This window comes from Camellia sinensis, chromosome 15, assembly GCF_055761805.1.
Source record: "Camellia sinensis isolate YWXY chromosome 15, ASM5576180v1, whole genome shotgun sequence".
Classification (NCBI taxonomy): domain Eukaryota; kingdom Viridiplantae; phylum Streptophyta; class Magnoliopsida; order Ericales; family Theaceae; genus Camellia; species Camellia sinensis.
The window spans coordinates 70,483,282-70,510,227 of NC_138975.1; the positions used below are offsets into that span (position 1 = coordinate 70,483,282).

The window sequence follows — 26,946 nt, forward strand, 5'->3', positions numbered from 1 at the left end:
GCGTCCTAATGCATGGACAACTGTAATTCACTCCACGTAAGCACATAATCACATAAGGACTTACGAACTTCATTCCTGGATAAGGATAGTCCCGAGGGATTACTAGAGTTCCGGTTAGAAACAGCATTGATCAAGTACTTTTTCAACAAGACTCACAGAAACCCAAGGATCCAATCAACATCCTAGAAATTAAATCCCATACCCAAGCAGTCACATAAACATGTTATCACATAAGTACATAACATTACATCTAAGTCTCTAACAAACAAGACGAACCCATTGTGGTACTAACCACTTCCCGCGTACCAAAGTATTCAAACCCGGTACGCTCTGATACCAAGTCGTAACGCCCTCAAAATAAACCCAAAAATCATACGTTCATGAATCAAGAAAGAGATATCATATTACGAACATCAGAGTATTCTTACAAGAGATATTACATGTTGACAATAAAAGTAAATGCCCTATAAGCTTACAACTTTCCAAGTCAACACTTGGTTTCAACATTAATAGAGTTCTAACTCTTTACACAAAATAACCCCATGGCCTGATATACATGTAATACAAAAAGGTAATCACAAAAGGTCTCTCAGCCACTAAGCCTTCCAAGCTACGTCCTTGGAGGCGGCATGTCACCTGCACCTGAAAATGATGTCCCATATTGGGTGAGCCAATGCCCAGTAGAGATATGCTAAACATAATATGAGTAATAATTAAAACATTAGTATTTGATAAATGTTTAACTCATATAAATCAATTCATAACACGTTTCAATCCCATGACAAATATGTCCATATTTCATTCCTCTATCCTTTACTTAACCAGTTTTCAATTTATAAACATGGCTCAGAACCTGGCCAAACAGCTTCCATGAGACCACAGCCCATATCAACAATATTTCCATTATCAACAATTCAAATGAGATAACAACTCATATTAAACATTTCCATTCAAATGAGACAACAACTCATATCAATAATGCTTCAACGCAACCAATATGTCTACGTTATCACTGGAGTCCATCCCCTATCCCCTTCCCAAATCCGGTTTAGGAGTCCATCCGTTATCTCCTCCCAAACCGTGGAGTACATCCCATATCTCCTCCCACACAGCATACATATACAATGTATTAAACACTTTTCAAATAAAATGATCAATTAGAGCACATATTCAATGTGTTATTCCATCCGTCACATTCAATGACATATTCAATTGATTAGTTTTAGTTTGCCTAATCATCATGCATTGTCTATAACAATCAAGACTATCCTCCACTGATAGCCCAAAACAATTATTTCTAAACAGATAATAAATGCACCAACAGATAATTTATTACCATTTTCAAAGGTGAGTGATTAATAAATCCAGCTCCACCATTCAATCTCATAATAAGCCAATTTCATTATTTCCAACTCAATTTCATATTTCCATAACTTTCCCAAATTAATTATATAAATTAATTCATAACAAAAATTAGGGCTTTCCTCCATCTTTTCTCAACATTGACCCAAAGGCTCGAATATCAACAATTAATAACAATAACCCTATTTGAGACCCAAATACACATGTATTGGCCCAAAGAACAAAACCCCTCTTTATACATTTTGAAACCTTAACACCCAAAATTACCCAACTTCAACATTAAATCAAAATGACTAAAAGTTTATGTCAAAGATCATAAGGATGAGTAGTTATCCCTACCACAAATTCGGAGCTCAAAGGAGAAGGTGGAGAAATTCGAAAGTGATTCAAACCCTAAGATTTTCGGATCAAAATGTAGCTCTCACCAAGCTCCACACTTTTTACAAACGCCCAAAGGTAGGAGATCACTAGAGCTAGATGACTTCTTAGAGAGAAAATGAAGTTTAGAGTGAGAAGCTCTCAAGTTTGGGTTTTGAAAAGGGAGAGAGAGAGAGAATGGGTCGAAAAAGTGATCCAAAAAGCTGAAATTCGGACTGATATAAAAATAGGTCCGTTCGAGCGTGGAACTCTCCGCTCGAGCGTCAGACACAGACTCACGCTCGAGCGTGAAAACCGTCGCTCGAGCATCGATTTCACACTTCCAGAAGTTTTGCAGACGATGGTCCCCGCTCGAGTGTCAAAGTGGACGCTCGATTGTCCGATGACCTACAGAACAAAATATTGAGAGATGGAAAACCACGCTCGAGCGTCTAAACTCCCGCTCGAGCGGAGAAGTAACAACAAAGGCCCGCTTGAGCGTCAAAATCCCCGCTCGAGCGTCAAGGCAAAAATCTGGGCATCAACTCTAGGTTTGCAAACGTAACCAACCTGTTTCAAACCTGCACAGCACAACCCAAGACTCAAATACAAGAGTAAAGGATGGGAATGAGAATACGACTACAACACATCCATGGAACCGTGTCCGGAATACAATAAACAAAGAAAGGAAAATCGGGATCGCTATATCAAACATGTCACAATGAATTCCAAAAAAACTTCCAAGCTTGCAAATTCATAACAAAATCTTATGAAAAAATATATTCAAAAATTTTAAATGTAATCCTCTGATGTTTCCCGAACTACGTTCCATCCGTCGCCAATTTGTAAAACATATGAAAAAAAATTACAATATTAAAATGTTAGTAATAAATTGATTGGTCTCAAAACTATGATATACCAATTAGAGTGTTTCTACTTAAAGTTGCCAAATTTTGCTCGAGTATTATGCACAATGCAATAAAATCTGTAAATCCAAAGTAGATTAATTAGTATCCTGCAAGTGAACAATCCCAATATCTAACTTGCAAAAAGAGTAAATACTCTAGAAAACAACATTAACTATCTTTCAATATTTCTGCTGAGTGCAGTTAGGAGGAAATTCAAGTGTTATGGGAAATCTTGATTTAGCATCAATAATAATAGAGTAGAACGGTCAGTACCAGTGTTATGAGAAGTTCGGATTTATCCTTTAAGATTTCATATATCAAAGAAGAATGGCAAAGCAAAAAAAAGAAGAAATCATGTAAATTCACTAATGAAGAAAGTTGCCTTGAAGAAAAACACTAATGAAGAAACCAAATGAAGAAGCTCCAATTCAAGCCATTTGTAAACAAAAGTGTAAATTTCAAACCCATAATACCTCAATATAGAGAGAGGGGATACTTGACCAAAGAGAGGACTTGGAATCGATCAAAGAAGGATTTTCCTGTGCAATAGAAAAACCTAATAAGCAAATGAGCCAAAGATTTGAGGAAATTTGGGCTTCATTCAAAACGGTGTAGTGTTAACAAATAAATTACTTCTTTCCTCTCAAAATATTAGTTTCTTATTTTATTTTTTATTATTCCAAAATATTAGTCCTTTTTAAAAAATGAAGGATTAAAAGTTTAATTCCCCAAAAGGAACTATTATTTTTGGGACGGAGGGAGTATTAATGACCAAATGTAGCCCACATTTTTTGTGACTAAATAATTGTCATTGCCAAAAAGTTACATTTGGTGATTATAATTTTAGTAGCCATATATTAACTTTGTCGCATAAACTTTTTCCTTGTTCCCGTGCAGAAATCTAGCCTTGCGCCAAACCCAACCATGGCCAATCATGTTACCTAGTCACCAATAGTTTAGTTTTTAGAAACCAATCAATATATAGTCGCCGATTATGTTTATTTGACGACCAATTTACGCTATGCTGCCAAAAATGGTTTTTTGTTATAGTTTAGGCCATGTGTGGTTTATTCTTCTAATGTTTAGAAATAACCACATAACCTTCTTATGGTTTGTAGAGTAAAGTGTACTATTAGGCCTAATCACGATATAATAAAAAACACTAAAATATTCTTATATTTTCATAATTTATTTGGAAGACAAGGTGCACTTAAACCTCATATTTTTTACTGTTCCCTTTTGTTAGGTTTTTATTCTTAGCAATCCCGTTTGACAAAACTCATTTTTGTTCTACTTGTTTTCGCACTTTTACTTCAGTGAGGCTATGAGTTTTTAAATGCGAATCCAACCTAAATTGTGCCTTGTAGAGAGGTTTGTGGTGCTAATTCTTTCATGATTGCCACTTCGCTGACTATGATGGAGATCGAGCTGCTCGGTCAGCTCACGGGGATTGAAGGGGTAGCGCCACAGCGGGGTCGAGGAGCATCGCCCCCGAAGCAAAATGTAAAAATACATTCAAAGTTGTTTGTCCGGTCAAGCGACCGTTTGTACGCTCGAGCAGAGAATGTTGGGTTCTAGCAGTTTGACCTGTCTGCAAATATACTGTGAGGCGTGTTTTTACGCTCGAGTGTCCATTTTCCTGCTCGAGCGTACATCCTAGTTTGGAACACACGCTATAGAGTCCCCGCTCGAGCGTCCATTCTCACGCTTGAGCGGACCTCGCGATCTCAGCTTCTATAAAACCTCAAGTTGCTCCAAATCTAGGGTTATGTCTTTCAGATCTTCTTTGAGGCTTTTAGGGTTTTCTTTTGAGGCTATTTTGCTAGTTTTCTTTGATGATTGAGTATTCTACTCAGGGTTTAAGAAGTATACATCAAAGAGTTGTTTGTTTATTCAATACAAAAGAGAGTGTTGTTCTTCGGTGGATTCCGTGGAATTCGAGCCTGAAGCTTTGGTGGATTCTAGAGTGGTTCATCATCGTGGATTCGACATCGGCGTTATGGATTCAACATTGGGCAAGACAATTCCGAGGTGAAGACGAGGCTGGAAGAGGCACATAGGAGTTGGTTCGATTCAGGCATGGATTCGTTAGATAATTGAGAGTACACTTGTGTAATTTCTTTATGTCTTTTTAGTGGATTGTTTTGTAGCTCTTGCTCGTGATTTTTTTTTATCATAATTGGATGCGCTCCAATTGTGATTTTTTCACGCAAAATCATTGTGTCAATTTGTCTTGATTGTTTGATTGTGATTGTTATTTACTGTTTAAAATTGATACATAATCACAAATCAACATCTAGGAGATTTCTAGATTTTTCACCTTTGAAATTTAAAAATTAACATATAACCTCTTAGTCTGTCACGTGTTTCACACTTGCTATTAAATTAAATGGAATGTTTAATTGTATATTTCAATCAACAAAGACCAAAAATCATATAATAAAGTGAAGTTTGCCCTTTCATATATGCCAAAAAACCACACTATTAACTATCTCTCTCTCTCTCTCTCCTTTTTTTTATTTTGTTTCTTGGGTCTCCTCTCCTCTTTGTTCATGAGTGTTAGTTAGGAAAAATTCTATTTTCACACACCTTCTTACCTTAGTGTACATAGTTAATAAAATTTTGTTTAATGACAAATATACCAAAAAATAAAATGACTATAATGACAACAAAAACGCCTTTAAAAAAAATTAAATTAATAATTCAATTAAGTGTGGGTGTGTTTGGGTGAAAAATGTGTCTACCTTCTTCATCAACCCTATTTTGCCCCCGAACCCTAACCATTACATCAAGAAGAACTCGCCTTCTGTGAGTTTACTCTTTGTCTTCCAATAAGGAGACACCAGAGCTCCAATGCCCTCACACATTTCTCCGCCAATTGGAAGAAAATTCAAATTCAACCACGCCATCTTCGTCTTCGTCTCCATCTTCTTCTGTGAGGGCTTGGTTTAAGAAGATGGTAAGGGAGGCACAAGACAGCGTTTGCTCCGCCATTGAAGCCGTCGACGGCGGCGAAAAGTTCCAAGAAGATGTCTGGTCGAGGCCTAATAGTTGCGGCGGAAAAATCAGTAAGGTTTTGCAAGACAGTGCTATTTGAGAAAAGGTTGGCGTGAATGTTTGTGGTTTATGGAGTCATGCCTCCCAAAGCCTATAGAGCAGCCAGTCCTGTTCATGCCGACGATACCAATTCATCTACCCCTATTCCGTTTTTTGCTACTGGAATCAGCTCGATAAATTTGCAATCAATTGGGTTTTGATGCTTTACTAGTTTTGTAATTTGGGTATGGATGGTTTGTGAATTTATGGTTTGACACTCCGATTTCAAATTAGGTTAGGTTGGTGGACGGATGAATTTTGTTGAACTGATAAAGGATATTGTTGAAAATGACTTATCTGATCATCCTTCAATTATTTGGGATTTAAAGCAACAGACTGTAAATTTGCAATCAACTGGCCATGTGGGTGTGTGTTTGGCTGGAAAGTGTGTATAATATTTAAGTTAAGGGTTATAATTGGAATATGTATTATGTACAATGAGACAAATAATATGTAATGAAATTCATAAGTGTGTACACTGAAGTAAATATGTATGTTGAAATAGAATTTTTCGTTAGTAATTGTTCATGTAGAGTCCTGTCTTCCCGGGATCTGCACAAACCTAGGTGTTCTCTTATATTCTAGTTTTTTATTATTATTATTTTTATTTCTATACAATTGCCCACATGTATACGTGAATTATATATATATATATATATATACACACACATATATAAAGGAGGGAAACATTATGGTGCACATCATTCAAAAAATATGCACTATATGTATTACAATTATATAAAAAAAAAATATCATAATTAAACACAACATGAGACATAACTAAAGAATTATGAGTCATAATTAAAATAATATCATAACTAAAAAAGAAAATTGATTATAACTATTAAAAAAATAGTATAACTAGAGGTGTATATGGTACACCCTTTTTAAAGGGGATGTATATTAGAATTTTCCTATAAAGGAATTGTGAAAGGAAAATGCTAGAGGTCTCAAATTTTCTACCAAATAAATGATCAAATGTCTCACATGGGTGTGGGGTCCACAAAATTGCAGACCCCACACCCATGTGAGACATTTGGTCATTTGTTTGGTAGAAAATTTGGTGTCCCTAGCATTACCCACTGTGAAAGGAAAATACTAGAGGTCCCAAATTTTCTACCAAACAAATGACCAAATATCATGTGAGACATTTGGTCATTTGTTTGGTAATGGAAGTGTACAGTGTTATACCCAATGGAAGCCATTAAAAAGCAAACAAGCAAACTAAAGGAGCAAGTAGCCAAACAGTGGCAGGTAACTTCTTCTTTGATTCAACTTCTTGTTTGGTTTTTAAGAATTTTGAATTATTAGTTTTTGTCGCCTCCTTCAATTTCAACACTTGGAAGACTACTGCTAGGCTTCGTTTTGGATTTCGTGTTTGAGAGAGGATCTTCTTTATTGTAGTGGTTAATGGCGTAATTGCTTAATTGTCATGTACATAAATGTTTATATCTAGGTATACTATATTGGGTTTTTCATTACTTTTTGGTTAAATCTTGATTCACTTTTTATTGAAATCAGATTGATGAGTTGGGAATTTGAGATTTTTGTGTATGGATGTGCTTGGGGATTTAATGAGTCCAGAATTATATTTATTTCGATGTCCCTGTGTACATTTCTACAAGATCAACTAAGGTATAGATATTGAGTCCTTGCCAAGTAATTTCTTGATTTATTGAGTTGGTTTGTTTGATCTAATAAATGGATCCTTTGGCACATGCCACATAAACTACAACCAATAATACATTAATTGATATGTGATCAAAGTCTTAAAATGCATGTTGCACGGCATTTTCAAAAAGATATTGCACGTGGTGTGGAGGGTTTTATTTCAACAGGCAAAAAACAAATGGAGATAGGTGAGTGTGGTTCTAGTTCTCTCTATATTGTTTTCATCACAATTCCGAGGGAAGATATAAATGTTTGAACTTGAATTTTGTAGCAAGAAAATTAGCTTGAAACTAAAATCTAAATTGTCAAAACCAACAATTTTGAACCAGCAATTTCCTGCACTAATGACCACCAACTGTCTTGGGAAAAAGGTCCCATGCCCATCTTCTTCTTTTTTCTCCTCTCCTTTTTGGCAAGACAAGAAGGCACTTGTCCAAGAAACAAATCAAATGATAGGCAGAAACACAGTGATGCTGTGTTTGGGTCTTAGAAAATGTTATTGAAAATTTAAAAAATATATATTCTTTTCTTAGGCTAGTTTTTAACCATACACTGTCTGCATCAACAAACACCAACATGACCAAATATTTAAAAATTTAATAACATTAATACAATCTAAATTTCAATTTATTCATACATATTTAAAATAATTAATTTCCACTAGTTGCACTTGTGCAATCAGTTGGCTTGAAAGAAATTACACTTTTGACAAGGTCATAACCGATCAAGAAGTTCATTTGTGACAAGTTTCCGAAGATTGAGGTATCATTGGTAGGAACAAAGGCTAAACACACTGGACCATCTCCGTTTTGGATGAAAGTATTCGACGGTGGCAATTCCAGGTCAGCTCCGGTGAATTTGACTGTGATTGTAGGCAACTTCGTAATATCAATATTACTGTAACATAAGCTCAAGACCCCTAGTGGGTCCGAAGTAAGTTTTCCTTGAATGACTTTTTTCAATTCTGATTCTAACTTTTCATATAACTCACTTGGCAGGAACGTTAAAGTCGTCCCTGAGTCAATGATGATGTTACCCTGATCAGGCTCATCAGCAGAATCAACCAAATTCGTTTTTGAAGGCCTTTTGTATGTTAGGCTCTTGTTTCCAACTTCAATGCCCTCCAATGTGAGGTAATAGAATGTATCGGGTGATTTTTTGGTTATTGGAGTTGAAATTACCCCAGCACCACTTACCACCGCATTGTCACCAAAAATTAACTTGGTTGTCAGGTTTGAATCTGATGAATCTAATGGTAAACAATAGGAGAATTTTCCATGAATCGAGTCGCTCAACTGGCTTATGAATGAAAGTTTGCCGCCCCCAAGGCCAACTATACCAGTAGCTGTCTCGTTGAACGTGCCCTCATCATCGTGTCCACACCCAAAAACCATATCGGGGATCAGAATTGCTTGTCCGGGAGTCGATGATCCGAAGGTGAATGTTTCAGCAGCAAGGTGACCGACACTGAAAGAATTGTCTCCGTAAGACATGCTGTACTCACAGATCGTCCCATTGTTGGTACAAGTGGAGGGATCATCAGCCCCCAGGATTTCACAAAATTGTGATTGACACGATAACTCTTTGTATGTTGATGAATGCTTGGGATCAAAGTACGGTGAGTTTTGCTTGAAACACCGAGGGCAAGGCTTGCATTGTGTCCACGTAAGATCGCTACCTGTATCGGCGATCCCAAACAATGGAACAGGCGGAGTTCCAATGGATAATTTCATGATGTACTCTCCACTGGCGGCAACAATTTGGGATTGGATACCATCAATTGAAGATTTTAAGGCCTGTTTGAAGTGACTGGCACGAGAAAATGAGCGATGAAAAGAGTTGCTGAGGCGGTTCAACTTGTTGGTGGATGGGTTGTAGAGTGGAGAGAGTGGGGAGTCACGGTGGACGAGTTCAGCGGTGAAACCACTACCACCACCACCACTGCCACTAGTCTGGGCTGCAATGGGACAATTAAGTACTAAAAGCGGAATGAAACAAAAGAATGCCAAAAGAAAGAAGCCAGAGAATGAATTCAAAATGGTTGTCATTACTAAAATTTAGAGAGAGAGAGAGAGAGAGTGGGGATTTTTTTTTTTTTTTTTGGGTGAATAAGTGGGGATGATTAAACAGCTCAAGAATTGCACCATTTAAATAGCTAACTAGGCAGATGGTGACAGAGGACAGAAGAAGCAAATAAAGGAGAAAATGGAAGGTCAAAGGGTGAGTTTATGGTGCATTCACTCAAGTGATTATAGACCAAAAACATTGGAAACAAAATAATAATGTAAAATCTCTCAAGATATTTATGATATCATTTCTTAGTAATGTTTCCTGCTCAAGTATTTCGAATTTGGAATGTTTTGACCAGATTTATTTTGGTGTAATTTACTAGGAAAATGTTAGAGGTCCCAAATTTTCTACCAAATAAATGACCAAATGTCTCACATGGGTGTGGGGTCCACAAAATTACGGACCCCACACCAGACATTTGGTCATTTATTTGGTAGAAAATTAGGTGTCCCTAACATTACCCTACTTACTATTACATCAAGTTTAATGTCGACATAATAAATTTAAATATTTCTTTTTAGTATTTTTTTCTGAGCATATATACTATTTATGAATGGTTTTTAGATTGAGGGAATTTTGAGTATAGCTTGTTATGGTTATTCATTCATTTCTGATTCTGTGAATCTAGTGCATAGAATGAGACGTGATTCTAGTAATAAGCATTGATTATAGTTAATTTGTTAGTAATGTACTAGCTATATATATGCATTGATAATGGTTAATTCTTGCTTGTTTTTTCAAGCGGAAATTATTTACAATAATGTTATAAAGGTAATGTTATACTATGTGCAATTTATGACATAATTCAATCATCTGAGAATCATAATTATTAAAAAAATGAGTTATAAATAAATGCCACATAAAGTATAACTAAAGAGCTTTTGAATTATAATAAAAAATATATTATAACTAATATTACACCGAGTTAATATTTAAAGAATTGATAAACATGATAAGTTGTCAAACTATATTTAATAAGTTAGATTTTTTTAATTTTTTTTAGATGGTATAATAAGTTAGATTTGATATTCTAATAATATAAATTTCATTATTTTTTCTATTAGGCCATGTTGATATCATTAGAGTGCGACTGCGGTACCACCAGCTATATGAGTATTGCATTTTTTAATTTTTGGGAATTTTTTAATTCTTGCCTCTACGATACAGATCAAGCCATTTTTTTTTTTTTTTTTGCATTAAAGCGTAAGAATATTATGCTAATTATGCAAACGTATTTTAGATTGATTGTGAATATTAGGTTGATTGTATTTTTTATTTCAGATTAGGATTAGGGTTGCTATATATATTGGTTGTAATCTTTGTATTAGCACAAGTTGAATATACAGAATTATTCAAAAACTTACACGGTATCAGAGCCACATCCGAAACCCTAGGTTTGGCCTTGATCATTCGAAGTCTTTCCTCTGCGTTCACGCCTGTTGTTCGAAGTCTTCTCTAGGTTTCCCCGAAGTTGCGAAGGCCTTTCTGTTCTCTAGTCTTTTTCACAGTTGCGACTTAGGGTTCGTAGGTCTCTCTGGTTCGTGGGTCGCAATCATCTTCAGTCATTATCAGCAACTCGCGATCAGCTTCAGCCCCCTGCTTCGTCGCGACTCAATCCTGGTACTTCTGGTTCGTGAACTCAGTCCCTCTGGTTCGGCAACGTCATCGTTGTGCTTCTGATTCAGGTCGCGATCATCTTCAGCCATCGCGACTCCATTCTGGTCTTTTGAAGCTTCTCTAGTTCGCAATCAATCCTGGTATTGATACATATAACTGATTTGTTGGTATTTATACTTTGACCCAAAAATTTCATTGATTATTACACTTGGACTGGTTCTCTCGTGACTCACCTTCTGCTACGTGGCTGGTCATCTGAGTGACTAACCCTTTTGGTTTGCATTGTAGAGCTCTCTGACTGTTCTCTGATTCGTCTTCGCTGATTGCTGGTTTGTCATCTCTGGTTCTCTGCTTCTGTGGTCTGGCTTACGACAATGCACTTGTGATATTAACTTTCAGATGTCTCTAGCTTCGAATAAGTGTGCCTTCTGTCACCAAAAGGGCCATTGGAAGTATCACTGGCCCAAGAAGGGATATCTGTGTGGCTTGTCTTCTCAGCAATCTCGGACCCAGTTTTGCATTTCTTCTCTGAGTAACTTTTAGGCTTCTGTCAGTTCTACTGCATCTGCTCCAGCTCCTGATCCTGACTTGGTTTCTTTGAAAGCATAAATTAATCAGCTTCAACATACATTGTCTACCTCCGAACCCTCCCCGTCTGCCTCTATTATTTCTTCTCTTCAATCAGGTTTGCCTAGGACTTCTTCAGGTATCTCTTCGTTTGTCTGGATTTCTGATTCTGGTGCTTCTTATCATTTGACTCCCCATCTCTTCTTACTTCAAAATTGTACTCCCTCTCCCTTTCCCTCTCCCCCTCATATTACTGTTAGGGCAAATTACATATACCCCCTCGAGGTTTAGCAAAACTACAGATACCCCCCTGAGGTTTAAAAAATTACAGATACCCCCTTGAAAGGACTATTTGTATAACAAATTATGGGGCAAGTTGTTATGAAATATAAACCTCAGGGGGCAATTTGTTATGAAAATATAAATCTTAGGGGGGAATCTGTAATTTAGCTAAACCTCGAGGGAGGTATATGTAATTTGCCCTTACTATTAATGCTGCTAATGGGTCTGGTATATCTGTTATATCTGTTGGGTCTGTCTTACAATCTACTATGTCTACTGCCTCTATTCCATCTGTCCTTTATGTTCCTCAGTTATCTGTCAGTTTATTATCTATCAGTCAGCTTGATTCCTCCGGTTTTGATGTTGTCTTCTCTTCTTTTACTTATTCTGTGCAGGATCGGATGTCCAAGCAGCAGATTGGGACTGGCCATAGAGTTAGAGACCTCTATGTGGTGGAGAGCCTACATCTGCCTATGACACCCTCTACGACTGTCTTTTCCTCTTTTTAGTTAGATTCTCTGTCTAGTCCTTTCTACTTGTGACATTCTAGATTAGAGCATTTGTCTACTGACCGTTTATGGTCTTTAGCTGAGTCTGGCATATCGGGTAAAGTGTCTCCTAGTGAACTTACTGTGTGTCGGGGGTGCAAACTTGCTAAAATGACAGCCTTACCTTTTCGTAAAAGTACTTCCGTATCTGATATACTGTTTTCTTTAGTTCATATTGATGTTTAGGACCTTTCTCCTGTTCTCACCAAAGAGGGTTCTGCATTCTATGTGTCATTTTGTTGATGATTGCACTTGTTACACTTAGGTTTATCTTATGACTCATAAGTCCGACTTCTATCAGATATACTGTACCTTTCAGTCTGTGATCACTACTCAGTTTGGGTCTACAATTAAAGTGTTATGGTCTGACTTAGGTGGGGAATATTTTAAAAATGATTTATGTGTGTATTTGGCCAATTTGGGTACCATTCACCAAACTTCTTGTATTGATACACCTGTCCAAAATGGTCGAGTCAAGCGTAAACACCATCATCTCCTTGAGACAGCTAGGTCTCTTCTTCTCTCTGCCTCAGTCCCAGCTCCGTTTTGGGGAGAAACAGTTCTTACTGCTGCTTTTCTTTTCAACTGTATGCCTACTCCCCTTCTTTCTGATCGGTCTCCTTATGAGGCTCTGTTCTCTCAACTTGCCAATTACTCTCACCTTCGTGTGTTTAGGTCTGCTTGTTTTGTCTTTATTTCCCGTAAAGATTGAACCAAACTTAGTACCCAATCTATCCTATATGTCTTTTTAGGTTATAGTCCTACTCAAAAAGGCTATTGGTGTTACGACCCTGTGTTCCGTCATCTTTATGTCTCCTGTAATGTTTTTTTTCTTGAACGCATGCCTCACTTTCAGTTTTCTCCTGTCACTGCTTCAGTTTCTAAAGAGGATTTGGTTCACATTTATCCATTTCCTTCTGAGGCACCGTCTGATGAGTACATCTCCACAGTTCTTTCTGAGCTTGTTTCATCTTCTCCTCCTGTTTCACCTCTGGTTGCTTCTCCTCCTTCAATTTCTTCTCCTCCTCTATTGTTAGTTTATTCTCATCGTAGGGCTCCTCCTTCACTGGTTGTCTTTACCCCTGTTGCTGATCCTCTTACTTCTAACAACTCTGAACCTGTTGCACACCAATATCCTACTCGAGCGCATCATCCTCCAAACAGGTTGGGTTGGTTTAATACATATTTTTTTTTACTTTCTATTATACTTTTTTGTCTGCTATTCACTCATTTTCAGAACCTCAGTCTTACAAGGAGGCCTGTTAGGATCCTCATTGGGTTCAAGGTATAGAAGATGAGTTGTCTGCTTTACAGAAAACTCGTATTTGGGAGTTAATTCCTTTGCCTGCTGGTAAGAATCTGGTTAGTTGCAAATGGGTCTACAAAGTCAACACTCATTCTGATGGTTCTCTTGAGCGCTACAAAGCTCGTCTGGTTGCCAAATGTTTCTCATAAGAGTATGGTATTGATTATGAGGAAACCTTTACTCCTGTTGCCAAGATGACTACTGTTCATGCTTTGATCTCTGTTACTGCTGTTCGTTCTTGGCATCTTTATCAGATGGATGCTAAGAATGCTTTTCTTAATGGCCATCTCACTGAGGAGGTTTATATGCGTCCTCCCCTTGGCCTTCACCATTCCTCTAGACAAGTTTGTCGCCTTTGGCGTGCTCTGTATGGTCTGAAGCAGTCTCTTTGTGTGTGGTATGCTCGTTTTCAAACTGCTATTACTGAGCTTGGTTTCATCATTGTGCCCAGGACTCTGCTTTATTTCTTCTCTACACCTCTACTGGATTTATTGCATTAGTACTATATGCAGATGATATGATCATCGCTGGTTCTGACTCTTTGCTATATTTGAGGTCAAACAGCATCTTTTCCGTACCTTTGAAATGAAGGATCTAGGCCAATTGCGGTACTTTCTTGGTATAGAGGTAGCTTCTTCTCCCAATGGCTACTTTTTATCTCGGGCCAAGTATGCCAATGAGGTTATTCATCGTGCCGGTCATACTGACACTAAGATTTCTGATACCCCCATTGAGCTTAATGTAAAGCTCAACACTACTGATGGTGTTCTTCTGGATGATCCTACTTTATATCGAGAGCTCGTTGGTTGCTTAGTCTATTTGACTATTACTCGTCCTGATATTGTCTATGTTGTTCATGTGGCTAGCCAGTTTGTCTTTGCTCCTTACTCTACCCATTGAACTGCTTTAGTTCGGATTCCTCGTTATCTCCAGGGCACTATCTTTTAGGGTTTACTGTTGTCTTCTACTTCCCTTTTGGACTTGGTGGCTTATGCTCATTCTGATTGGGCTGGTGATGTCACTGATTGCAAGTCCACTTCTGGCTTCTGTATGTTTCTTGATGATTCCTTGATCTCTTAGAAGGCAATGAAACAGACTGTTGTTAAGCGTTCCACTGCCGCGGCTGAGTACCGTGCTATGGCTCATGCCACTGTTGAGATTGTTTAGCTTCATTGTCTTTTGATTGAGTTAGGTATCCCTCAGTCTTCTCTGACCTCCATTTACTGTGACAGCCGCAGTGCTATTCAGATTGCACATAACACTATCTTTCATGAATGAATGGAACACATTGAGATTAATTGTCATTTTATACGTCAGCATCTGCAGTCTGGCTCCATCTCGCTTCATTTCATCTCTTTGGCCTTCCAACTTGCTGATTTCTTTACGAAGACTCACACCACTGCTCGCTTTCAATTTCTTCTTGACAAACTCTTAGTGTTTTCTGCTAAAACACTTGAGTTTGAGCGGCGGTGTGAGAATATTATGTTAATTATGGAAATGTATTAGATTGATTGTATTTCCTATTTCAGATTAGGGTTAGGATTGCTATATATATTGGTTGTAATCTTTGTATTAGTACAAGTTGAATATAAATAATTAGTCAGAAACTTACAGAAAGATATTACAAATTTGCAAAGGAACTGGAGTTATATCTCCTTTTCATTTTCTACAACAGTACATTTTGTTTTCACGCCTCTTTGAGTCACTGAGATATGGAATTCAACAGTAGGATAAGTAGAGGCAATTGAAATAGGTAGTAGAAACTAATTGAATGGGGGAAAGGAGGGTAGAATGATATAGGGGCTTGCACATCAAATTCCCTATCCTATTGCCTAGAGTAAGAAAAGAAAACTTATCCATTGAAATAATGATTTCTCTGCTAAAGTCATTGCTTGTATGATAAGTGGGAGAGCAAAACATGTTTGTTATAGTGAAGTTTAACAAATGTGGATGCATCTTTTGTATTGATTATGAGATTTGATCCTTTTTTGTTTGTTTGTTTGTTTGTTTGTTTATTCATTCTATTAATTTTTACTCAGCCATGTTCGCCTCTTGTACAACTCATGGGAGAGGGGAAAACATGTGTTGTATCAAAGTTTATCAAGCATGACATGGATTTCGTATTTTAACTACTGATGTTTTGATCCTGTCATGACATAACATGTGTAGTGTTCATTATTTGGAAAGCAATTCTAAGGCAGTTGGGACATTTAGGTTATGAAGCTCCCTTGGTTGATGATGCTGAACTTTAGTGTCACCAGTTTACATTTCTACAAGATCAACTAAGGTATAGATAATTTAGTCTTTGCCAAGTGATTTCTTGATTTATTAAGTTGGTTTGTTTGATCTAATAAATGGATCCTTTCGCACATGTCACACAACTTCAGCCAATACATTAATTGATATGTGATCGAAGTTTTAAAATGCATTATGTTGCACAGCATTTTCAAAAAGATATTGTACGTGGTGTTGAAGGTTTTATTTCAACAGGCAAAAAACAAATGGAGATTAGTGAGTGTGGTTCAAATTCTCTCTATATTGTTTTCATCACAGTTCCGAGGGAAGATATAAATGTTTGACCTTGAATTTTGTAGCAAGAAAATTAGCTGAAGATTGTTACAAGCATGGGACTGAGAATCAAAGTGCCGGATCTCCTCTTGCAAGGGCTGCTTTTCAGTTTGGTGCCTCACACGGATCAATGGAAAATGAGAGGGAGACAATGCTCGGAATCCTTGGTAGTCAGGTTACATCTCCACTTGTTTAATTTATACGAGGACCATTGTGATACCAATTTTAGCCTTTTAGGACCTGTCTTTCGCTTTGTGGTATGGGGTATTTGACAAGCAGTCACATGAAAATCAAGGTCAATATGGCATGCATTCAAATGGAATGGGCAAAATAACTTACTATGCTATGCTTGATACCAAAGCTTTTAAGTTTTTCTTTAGTGCTTAGTTGCCCTCTGTCATTCAATCAGCTTGTTGATGAGGTTGAAGGCTATGAAGCACTGACACATCATTTTAGTTCCCATATCTGTTTCTGACACATAATAGACACAGACACTCTTCAGACTGGCCAGCCATATATTGTGTATGAACTTTTTTAAATTATTTTTTCAGTGGACATGTCAGCGACGGTACAAGAATACGTGTGTTGTGCCTAGATATGCCCCAGAAATGTTTGTAATATTAAAAGTTTTTAATTGGGGTCAAATTGTAATACTAAAAAGTTTTGTCCAATTACAGCTGTTGAAAATTCTATCACAGCTCTCTACTTGCAGCCATAATGCAAATGTTGGCTAATTGTTATTCTGTTGGATCTTCTCGTTAGGGATAGTAAACAATTACTTTTGGTCACTTTTAGTCATAATTGAAGTTTTCATGACTAGCTTTCTGAATTTTACATCTGTTTCTTTGTGCATTTGTTTGTTTCCTAAAAATGCATGAAGAGTGAATATATGCTATGACATGATATTTTAGTTTTGGAGTTGTTCTTCAATTTTTTCCTTTTTTTTTCTGTGGGGTTTTTTTTTTTTTTTTTTTGAGAGGGGGGGGGGGGGAAGGGGGAGGGGGGAGCTATTTATTACTTACAGGTTTCTGAGCCACTACGGGCATTAATAACAGGAGTTCCTTTGGAGGATGCTTGCCATTTGACTCATCGTTATGACAGACTACGCCAAGAAGTGGAAACACAGATACTCTTTGATTTCACATTTGGGTATATTTGGTGGTATTGTGGTAGACTAGAGGAATGGTGGTAATGATTGAAGGGAAAGAGAGAAGCAACTAGAAAATAATATTGAAGGATATTATTTCATAAATCTCAATCACACCTTTACAACTGCAAAACTATTGTTATATAGACATACCTCATAACTATCTTTTAACAAACTCACAACTGTCTTAACAAACTAACTAATAGGAGTTAAAAGGATTTTCTAACATACACTTAACTGAAACTAATATGCACCAGACACTCTTAACCTACACACTGTAGAGATATGGTGCAACTGCTCTGCTGCTATCTAGACTCTGCTGCTAGCTAGACTACTCTGCATTATAGCTATTCAGAAGCATGGCTGGTTGAACTTGAGCTGCATTTGATTGATCTGCACTGGAGCTGCACCTGTCATCATCCCCTGCCAAGATGAAAGTGGGAAGAGCAACGAGAAGCTTGGATTTGAGAAATAGGAAATGACCAACAGGGAGAGCTTTAGTGAACACATCAGCAATCTGATCAGAAGAAGTAACATGCCGAATAAGAAGCTGCTTGGCAGATACCTTTTCGTGAACAAAATGATAATCTATTTCGATATGTTTAGTTCTGGCATGAAAAACAGGACTAGAGGCCAAGCATAAGGCAGACAGATTATCACACCAAAGGACAGGAATAGAGGAAGGGAGATGCATATCACGCAATAACATTTGAAGCCAAGACACCTCAGTTGCAGCCTAAGCCATGGACCGATATTCAGCTTCAGTAGAAGATCTAGCCACAGTGGACTGCTTCTTTGCTGTCCAAGAAACCAAATTAGAACCCAGATAAAGACAGAAACTAGAGGTAGATTGAACAATCTAGAAATCCCCTAGATGTTGATTTGTGATTATGTACCAATTTTAAGTAGTAAACAACAATCCCAATCAAACAATCAAGACAAATCGACACAACGATTTTACGTGAAAAAACCACAATTGGACACCTCCAATTGTGATAAAAAAAACTACCGGCAAAAGCCACAAAACAATCCACTAAAAAGACATAAAGGAAGTACACAGGTATACTCTTAATTACCTAGCGAATCCACGCCCAAATTGAACCAACCCCTATGTGTCTCTTCCAACCCCGTCTTCACCTCGGAATTGTCTTGACGATGAGCCACTCCAGAATCCACCAAAGCTTCAGGCTCAAATTCTTCAAAATCCACCGAAGAACAACTCTCTCTTTTGTATAGAATGACCGAACGAACCTTTGATGTATTCTTCTTAACCCATGAGTTGAATACTCAATTAAACATCAAAGAAAACTAGCAAAATATCTCCAGATATAAACCTTAATATCCAAAAAGAAGATCTGGAGCAATAATCCTAAAATCTGACAGAAGCACGTACTTATAGAAATCTGACTCGCGATGCTCGATCGAGCGAGGAACCAAAAACGCGTGTTTTCCATAAGTGGCTACGCTTGAGCTGAACAACCTGCGCTCGAGCGTGAAATCATCTCTTTCAAGTTTTTATATGAATGCAGCCTTCGCTCGAGCGAGAAATCCTTCGCTCAAGCGAGCAAGGGCGAACAGACAATTTCGAATGCAATTTTGCATTTTGCTTCGGGGGCGTTGCCCCTGGACCCCACCTGGGCACTGCCCCGGACCCGCTAAGGGGCGCTACCTCTTGGACCCCCCGGAGTTGACCGGGCAGCTCGATCCCTGTCATAATCAGCGAAGTGGTAATCTTGAAAGCATTAACATCACAAACTTCTCTGCAAGGCACAATTCAGGTTGAATTCGCATCTAACACTCATAGTCTCACTGAAATAAAAAGTACGAAAACAAGTACAACTGAAAGGAGTTTTGTCAAACGGGATTGCTAAGAATAAAAACCTAACAATCTTCTATCACAAGGATTACTAGCCCAGTCAGCATCAGAGAAGGCATGAATGTCAAATGAACTTCGGAAAAAATGTAAACCTTGATGCAGAGTTCCTTGAACATATCTGAGCAGCCGCTTAACCTTAGCAAAATCATCTCGAGAAGGTGATTGCATATGTCGACAAACCTGATTCACAGCAAGGCCAAATCCGGACGAGTGATGGTCAAATATTGTAAACCACCTGCAAGGCTTCTGTAGAGAGAAGGATTAGAAAAGGCAGAGCAAGAAACGGAAGACAAAGAAGAGGAAAAAGAAGGACTAAGAGGGGAAGGAGCAGGCTTACAATCAGACATGCTAGCCTTTTGAAGCAACTTAGAAGCATAATGAGATTAAGATAAGAAAGAACCAGAAGAAGAAGTAGTAACAGAAATACCCAAAAAAAAAGAAAAAAAGAAAAAAAGAAAGAGAACCTAGATCTTTGAGAGAAAAAAACAGAATGAAGCTGAGAAATTAAGGACTGAATATGAGAAGAAGATTTACCAGTGACAAGAATGTCATCAACATAGACCAAGAGATAAGTAAGAGTGGTAGAGGTAGATTGAACAAACAAGGAATTATCACAATGACTAGGAACAAAACCAATTTGAAGTAGAAAAGATGAGAAAGTGAAAAACCAAGCTCTGGGAGCTTGTTTAAGACCATAAAGAGCCTTGTTTAATCTACACACATGAGTAGGAAACTGAGAATTCTCAAAACCAGGTGGTTGAGCCATAAAGACCTCTTCTTTAAGCTTGCCATGAAGAAAGGCATTAGACACATCCAACTGTTTAATAGACCAATTGAAATGAAGAGCAACACAAAGGAAGACTCTGATAGTTGGTTGCTTGGCTACGGGGCTAAAGGTATCTAAGAAATCCACACCAACTTTTTGAAGATAACCTTTGGCAACAAGGCGAGATTTATACCGAGCAATAGAGCCATCTGAATTCTTTTTTATCCGAAAGACCCATTTACAGCCAACTATATTTTGATTTGCAGAAGAAGGAACAAGAGACCAAGTCCGTTGAGGCTGAAGGGCTTGAAATTCATCAAGCATAGATTTTTGCCAATGAGGACACTGCAAAGCTTCTCTATAGGTTCTAGGCTCAGTGTCAAGAAGAGTAGCAACCAAACCAGACTTAGCAGATCTTGATGTCTTACTTCGAGTGAGCATAGAATGAGAATTGAGAGAGTGAGAAGAAGGACGAGGAATAATGTGAATAGTAAGATTAATACCAGGTGGAGAAGAGGATAAAGGGAAAGAAATAAAACCAGGATTGTGTAAGACAAGAGGGGAAGCAGAAACATTTGTTGGATGAGAAGATGAGAAGGAATTAGAAGAAGATGCTGAAACAGAATTAGACTGAGTAGGAACCTGAGAAGAAAACAAAGAAGAAGACACAGAAGGAGTAGTACCCCAAAAGAATGTTTTAATAGCAGATTTGGAAGAAAGAAAAGGAGGTGAAGAAGAAACAGTAGAAGCAAAAGGGAAAGAACATTCATCAAACACAACATGCCTAGAGATATAAATTCTACCAGAAAGAGGATCCAAGCATCTGTATCCCTTGTAACTTGGGTGATAACCAATAAAGACACAAGCCATAGATCTTGGTTGTAATTTGTGACAAGTATAAGGTCTCAACCATGGATAACATTTGCAGCCAAACACTTTAAGAAAATTATAATCTGGAAGCATCTGAAACAGCACCTCATAGGGACTGAGATTGCCCAATGTAGGAGAAGGCATTCTATTGATCAGATAAACAGCAGTTGCAAGAGCCTCAAACTAGAATTTCAAAGGTACAGATGATTGATCAAGCAGGGTGATGGTTATCTCAATGATATGTCTGTGCTTTCGCTCAGCAACTTCATTTTGAGATGGAGTATGAGGGCAACTAAGCTGATGAACAATGCCAGAAGATTTAAGAAGAGTCTCAAATTGATGACTAGTATATTCTCCTCCTCCATCAATTCTTAAAATTTTAAGAGAAGTTGAAAACTGATTTTCAGCATAGGTTTTAAATTCTAAGAACTTAGAATATACTTCACTTTTATAAGACAGAGGATAAATCCAGGTAAAATGACTAAAATCATCAATGAAAACAACATAGTAAGTAAAAGAAGACTGCACTTGAGTAAAAGGACCCCAAACATCTGAGTGAATCAGAGTGAAAGGAGCATGAGCTTTATTAGTGGAAAGAACAAAAGGGAGTCTATGACTCTTAGACACACAGCAAGAATGACAAAAAGTGTTACAATCTTGATGACTAAGTGACAAGCCACTTTTATTTGCAATAGTATGAAATACAGCAGAAGAAGGATGCCCTAGTCTCTTATGCCAAACAGTGGCAAGAGAACTAGTACTAGAAAAAGCTTTAGGAGAAAACGAAGAAGGAAATTGGTAGAGGCCATTTTGATGATGTCCTCTACAAAGCACCTTGTTGGTGAGCTTGTCCTAAATCACAAAGGACTCATTGTCAAAAGTAATACTACAATTATTATCAGAAGTAAGTTGATGAACTAAGAGGAAATTTGATGAAATTTGTGGAACATGAAAAAGATTGTTAAGCCTAAATTGAAAGGAATGAGAGGACAATATACCAGTGCCAGAGTTATGAATTGGAAGAGTATTTCCATCACCAACCATTACTTGATCGTGGCCTTGGTATGGTTGATAAAAATGAAGATTGTTCAGATCATTTGTGAGATGAGAAGTTGCAGCAGAATCAACATACCATGGAGCTGAAGTAGACTGCATAGAGGTGGACATAATAGGAAAAGGAGTTTGTGCAGAAAAAGCTCTAGGAGTAAAAGCAGGCATTTGTGAAGGTCCCATGGTATAGGAGGGAAACACAAGTTGAAAAGAAGTATTCAGTCGATGTCTACACTCTAAAGCAGAGTGATTTCCTTTTCCACAGATTTGACAGGTCAAGCCATAACTCTGTGGTCTTCCTCCTCTTCTGCCTCGTTGACTGCTGTACCTACCACCACCTCTATACTGGCCTTGAGATCGAGAACCTCCTTTGTTTTGAAAAGAGAAATTACGAGAGGAAGATTGACCAAAATACTGTTGATTACGATGAGATGAAATTGATGATGTAGTGGAAGGATTGTCTGTGATTGAATGAGGATTAGTAACAGAGAAAGCCACAATGAGATCAGAAGTACCATGCTTGTGCCTATTTTCAACATGTATGGCTTCGGAACACAAGAGAGAACAGAGTTCATCCAATGTAAGTACCTCTGATTTGGCTCGAATGGTGGTTTTGAAAGCATTGTATTCCTCAGGTAAGCCATTGAGTACCAGAAGAATGAGATCTTCATCACAGACTGGAGAAGATGCCAAAGCAAGTTGTTCAACAAGATCTTTGATTTCTTGAAGATAGGTTTCCATAGATTTAGATTTCTTTCTAGTAGTGCTCAAACGATTCTTGATCTGATGAATATGAGATCGAGAAAGTGATATGAATCGTTTCTCAAGAGCTGACCAAACATCACATCAATTCTTCCGATGAAGAATGGAAGAAAAAATTGAAGGAGTAAGAGTTGCAATTATGCAACTGAGAAGACAAGAATCAGTCAATTTCCATTGTAGAAACTCAGGATTGGAAATTGTATTATTATCAGAATCAAGAGTTGTAGCAGATGGACATACAGTAGATCCATCAAGAAAACCAAATAACTCTGTAGCTTCAAAGAAATTTTGGACTTGACTTCTCCAAATTGAATAGTTCGAAGCTTCGAGTTTAACTGTAATCAAAGAGTTAAGATTGGAAACGAGAAGGAGAACATTTGCAGGCAATGATTGCTTCTCAGTTTGTACCACCATTGCTGCTCGTGAGAGCTCTAGGGCTCTGATACCATGAAGGGAAAGAGAGAAGCAACTAGAAAATAATATTGAAGGATATTATTTCATAAATCTCAATCACACCTTTACAAGTTACAACTGCAAAACTATTGTTATATAGGCATACCTCATAACTATCTTTTAACAAACTCACAACTGTCTTAACAAACTAACTAATAGGAGTTAAAAGGATTTTCTGACATACACTTAACTTAAACTAATATGCACCAGACACTCTTAACCTACACACTGTAGAGATATGATGTAACTGCTCTGCTGCTATCTAGACTCTGCTGCTAGCTAGACTGCTCTGCATTATAACTGTTGAGAAGCATGGCTGGTTGAAGCATGGCTGGTTGAACTTGAGCTGCACCTGTCATCAATGATATATTGAATATATCATTTTACTAGGAAGTTGAAGTAATAAAGCGTCAATCAAAGTGTAAAGATCCTTCCACTTCAACAGAGATTTTAATAAAGCTTCAACATGCAGAAAGAAAATTGAATGAATTTAGGTTTGCATTGATGGCCCTTGGAAGGGAAGCAATCACTGCTATGTTTTCAGTGGAGGATCAGCAGCAAAGGATCGCTTTCCGAAAGCTTCTTACCATGGCATTTAGTCGTAGATTTTTGTTTTGTATATATTTTACTTGTCACTAGTATGCAGGTTGCTTGCCTCTTGCAAGTACTTGTTATGGGGGCATCATAACTTCCCAACTTCGCTTGCTAATTGTTTGTGCTGATATGCATCCAGTAATATGCATAACTAAAAGTCCATTACATATGCTGCAATGTTGTGTCTCTCTCTCTTCCACTCCAAAAAAAAGAATGTTGTCAGACTGTATATTTTGTTGTTGTGTTCCTCAATAAAGGGATTTTGCAAGTTCGCATATGCAATAGCAAATATCCTTTGTTCTCAATATGAATATGCTGGGTATATTAGTATTTTCTTATTAAATTTTTTCCATTGTGTCATGAAAGATGATTTTGGTCAACACTAGTCATATTTAAATGCAACCCAGTGTTCACTCATAAAATTCTCATATAGCTTAGTGAAAGGCTTTGCTGTCAGAGTTCCTGAAAACAAGGAATATATTCTTTCAACTATCTGTTATAATGAATTGAAATCCTGATTGGTATTTGAAACTTGCAATAGGAATGAAGCACCCTTTTTATTGATGTTTCTTGTTTCCATTCTCACAATGGGAATTTGGATCAAGGCATTTTATTTTTCTGAGCATCACCTTTTAGTTGAATGTTGATGCTAGGACCTTACATGAATTTCACTTACAGGTGGGTGCTGAGAAATCTTATCATCAAAACATCATTGCCACTTTGGATGAGCTACATGCTGAGGTTTGTAATCGTGCACCATGACTTTCTATCTTTTCCTAGAAAAGATTTAGCTGTCTTCCTGGAAAGAAACCTTCTTATTTATCGTTTCTGTGGGAAAGATTATGACTGGGATGCCTACTGTTTATTATTGGAGTTAGATGATACTGGAGAAGCAACTAAACGAGTCTTCATCGCAATCAGTGACTATGCAGAGAGATGCAGATGTTCCACCTGTGCTTGATGATACTATTTCAGATGGACCTGATGTTCCTCAAGATGAGCATCAAAATGATTCCTACTTCATTGCAAAAGTAAGCTCTTTGAACTCTCTAGGATCTGTTACTGCACATGAGGTGGATCTTTTTCCATTGGAGTCAATTCAATTTTAGAAATCGTCTACTTTTTTAAGCTTAATTATATGCAATCATGATTGCTCACTTCACATATCCCGATAATTGGTCTCAGAGTCATTTTATCGAGTTTAAATCATTTTACCATGTTCAACTGATGTTTTTTAAATTTGTAGCCAACTATTCTGAATATCAAACTTAAGAACATAAAGCATCTCTTCTTCATGCAATGTAGAAAGATATAATATCTTTGCTCGTCGGTGAGAGTTTGCATTACCCAAATAGTTTGAATTGTTTACCATTTTTCAAACTATTTATTTGCTTAAGTTGACTTTGTCCTTTTGCAGAAGGATCTTTCTCACTTTGAAGTGCTATGACGGTTTCAAAATCTTTAAAATATCTATTAAGTTGGCATCATTGTTTTCCTTCTTTTAAAGTATGTTTTTTTCCCTCTTTGTCTGTCAGGTTATACACTCATTTGATGCTCAAGCAAAAGGTGAACTAAGTCTTTTAGTTGATGATTATGTTGTAGTTCGCCAGGCAAGTCTTGTCACCACTGCTAGTCTTCATCTATATGCTATTGTTGTTGCTCTATATTTGGGATAGTTTTCATCTATATGCTGGTCTTCATCTATATGCTATTTATTTAATTTTAAACACTGTATATCTATGTATTATATTTGTATAAATTATATATTATATTAAATGGAGTAAATCTCATTATTAAACTTCTGTGGTGGCGGTGGTGCTCAACAGGTGGTTGCTACAGGATGGTCTGAAAGGTGAATGCCAGGGTGATGCTGGATGGTTTCCCTCTGCATATGTAGAAAGGTGAGATAAAGCTCCACCAGCAAGTAAGGCAATGGAAGCAAATTCATCACCCTGAATTCTGCATTCTGTTGTTACACCGCTTTGCTTTAAAGAGTGTATATTTGTAAGTTTTCTAAATCTTGAAAGGAAAATAGTTTGTTTTATTTTATATGCTTGTGTATAAAATTCAAAAGATAATTCTCTTTTGAACTCCGAATTTAGTTCATTATTTGTAAATGGGGTATAGTGGGAAGAGTTGTTATGAACAATATTAGTGCACCTTTTTGGATGGAATCAAATTGAAATGTTTTGTTGCAACAGTCAGATCTATATTGATGCTAAATATGTTCATATTGCATAGTTCCACAATGGAATTACTTATTATACAAACATGTTTATATGAATATGCATATACACATCTACACAACATATAGTGATGCCAGCTCTTATTTATCCTTTGGATTTGTGTTTTTTTGTGTTTTTTTAGGTCTCGTTTCGCATGTGCTTAGTCAAAAAGTTACTAAAAAAAATTAAAAAGTCTATGACCTATATCAAAAAATCAAAAATTCTTTTTTCTCTCTACTTTTAACACATCTTTTCGTAAAAAGTCAAAAAGTCATTCCAAATATACTAGTTTTTTTTTTACCTCATATTTTAGTCAAAAAATCAAAACGTTACTAAAATAACATGTTCCCAAACGAGGGCTTAGTACATTGAAAAGTAGAGGGAGAATAGTTCTATGTTCATTTTTGAGTTTGATAAGAATTGCATGATTTTGAAACACTTTGTAAAGGATAGTGCTCCCTTAATTATTAGTTGTTTTGTTAGGTAGTGTTTGATAAAATAAAAAATTAAAATTTTCAATTTAAATATTAAAAACTGAATGTTAAATCAATCTCTTTCAATTTTTAAATTAATGATTTCTAACTTTTCTTTCAATTTTTTGTTGGACAATCTTCATAGTATTTGAAAATTAAATTCTGTTGTGTACTTAACAACAACAAGAATACAGAAGAAATAAAAGAAATGAGAAAATTTGTTTGATTACAAAAAATCAAACCAGAAAAATAAAATAAAATAAAATAAAGAAAAACAGATTTTTATTTTGTTATAAAAACAAAATCTAAATCTGGTTTAAATAAAATAAAATAAAATAGAAAATAAATAATTAACTTACTTGATTAATTTCTTGAATA

General features: G+C 36.9%; 1 pseudogene; it reads left to right on the top strand.

The window, feature by feature from the left end:
- Positions 1-6,917: 6,917 nt before the first annotated feature.
- LOC114275055 (SH3 domain-containing protein 1-like) lies at positions 6,918-25,826 on the top strand (annotated as a pseudogene).
- Positions 25,827-26,946: the final 1,120 nt, after the last annotated feature.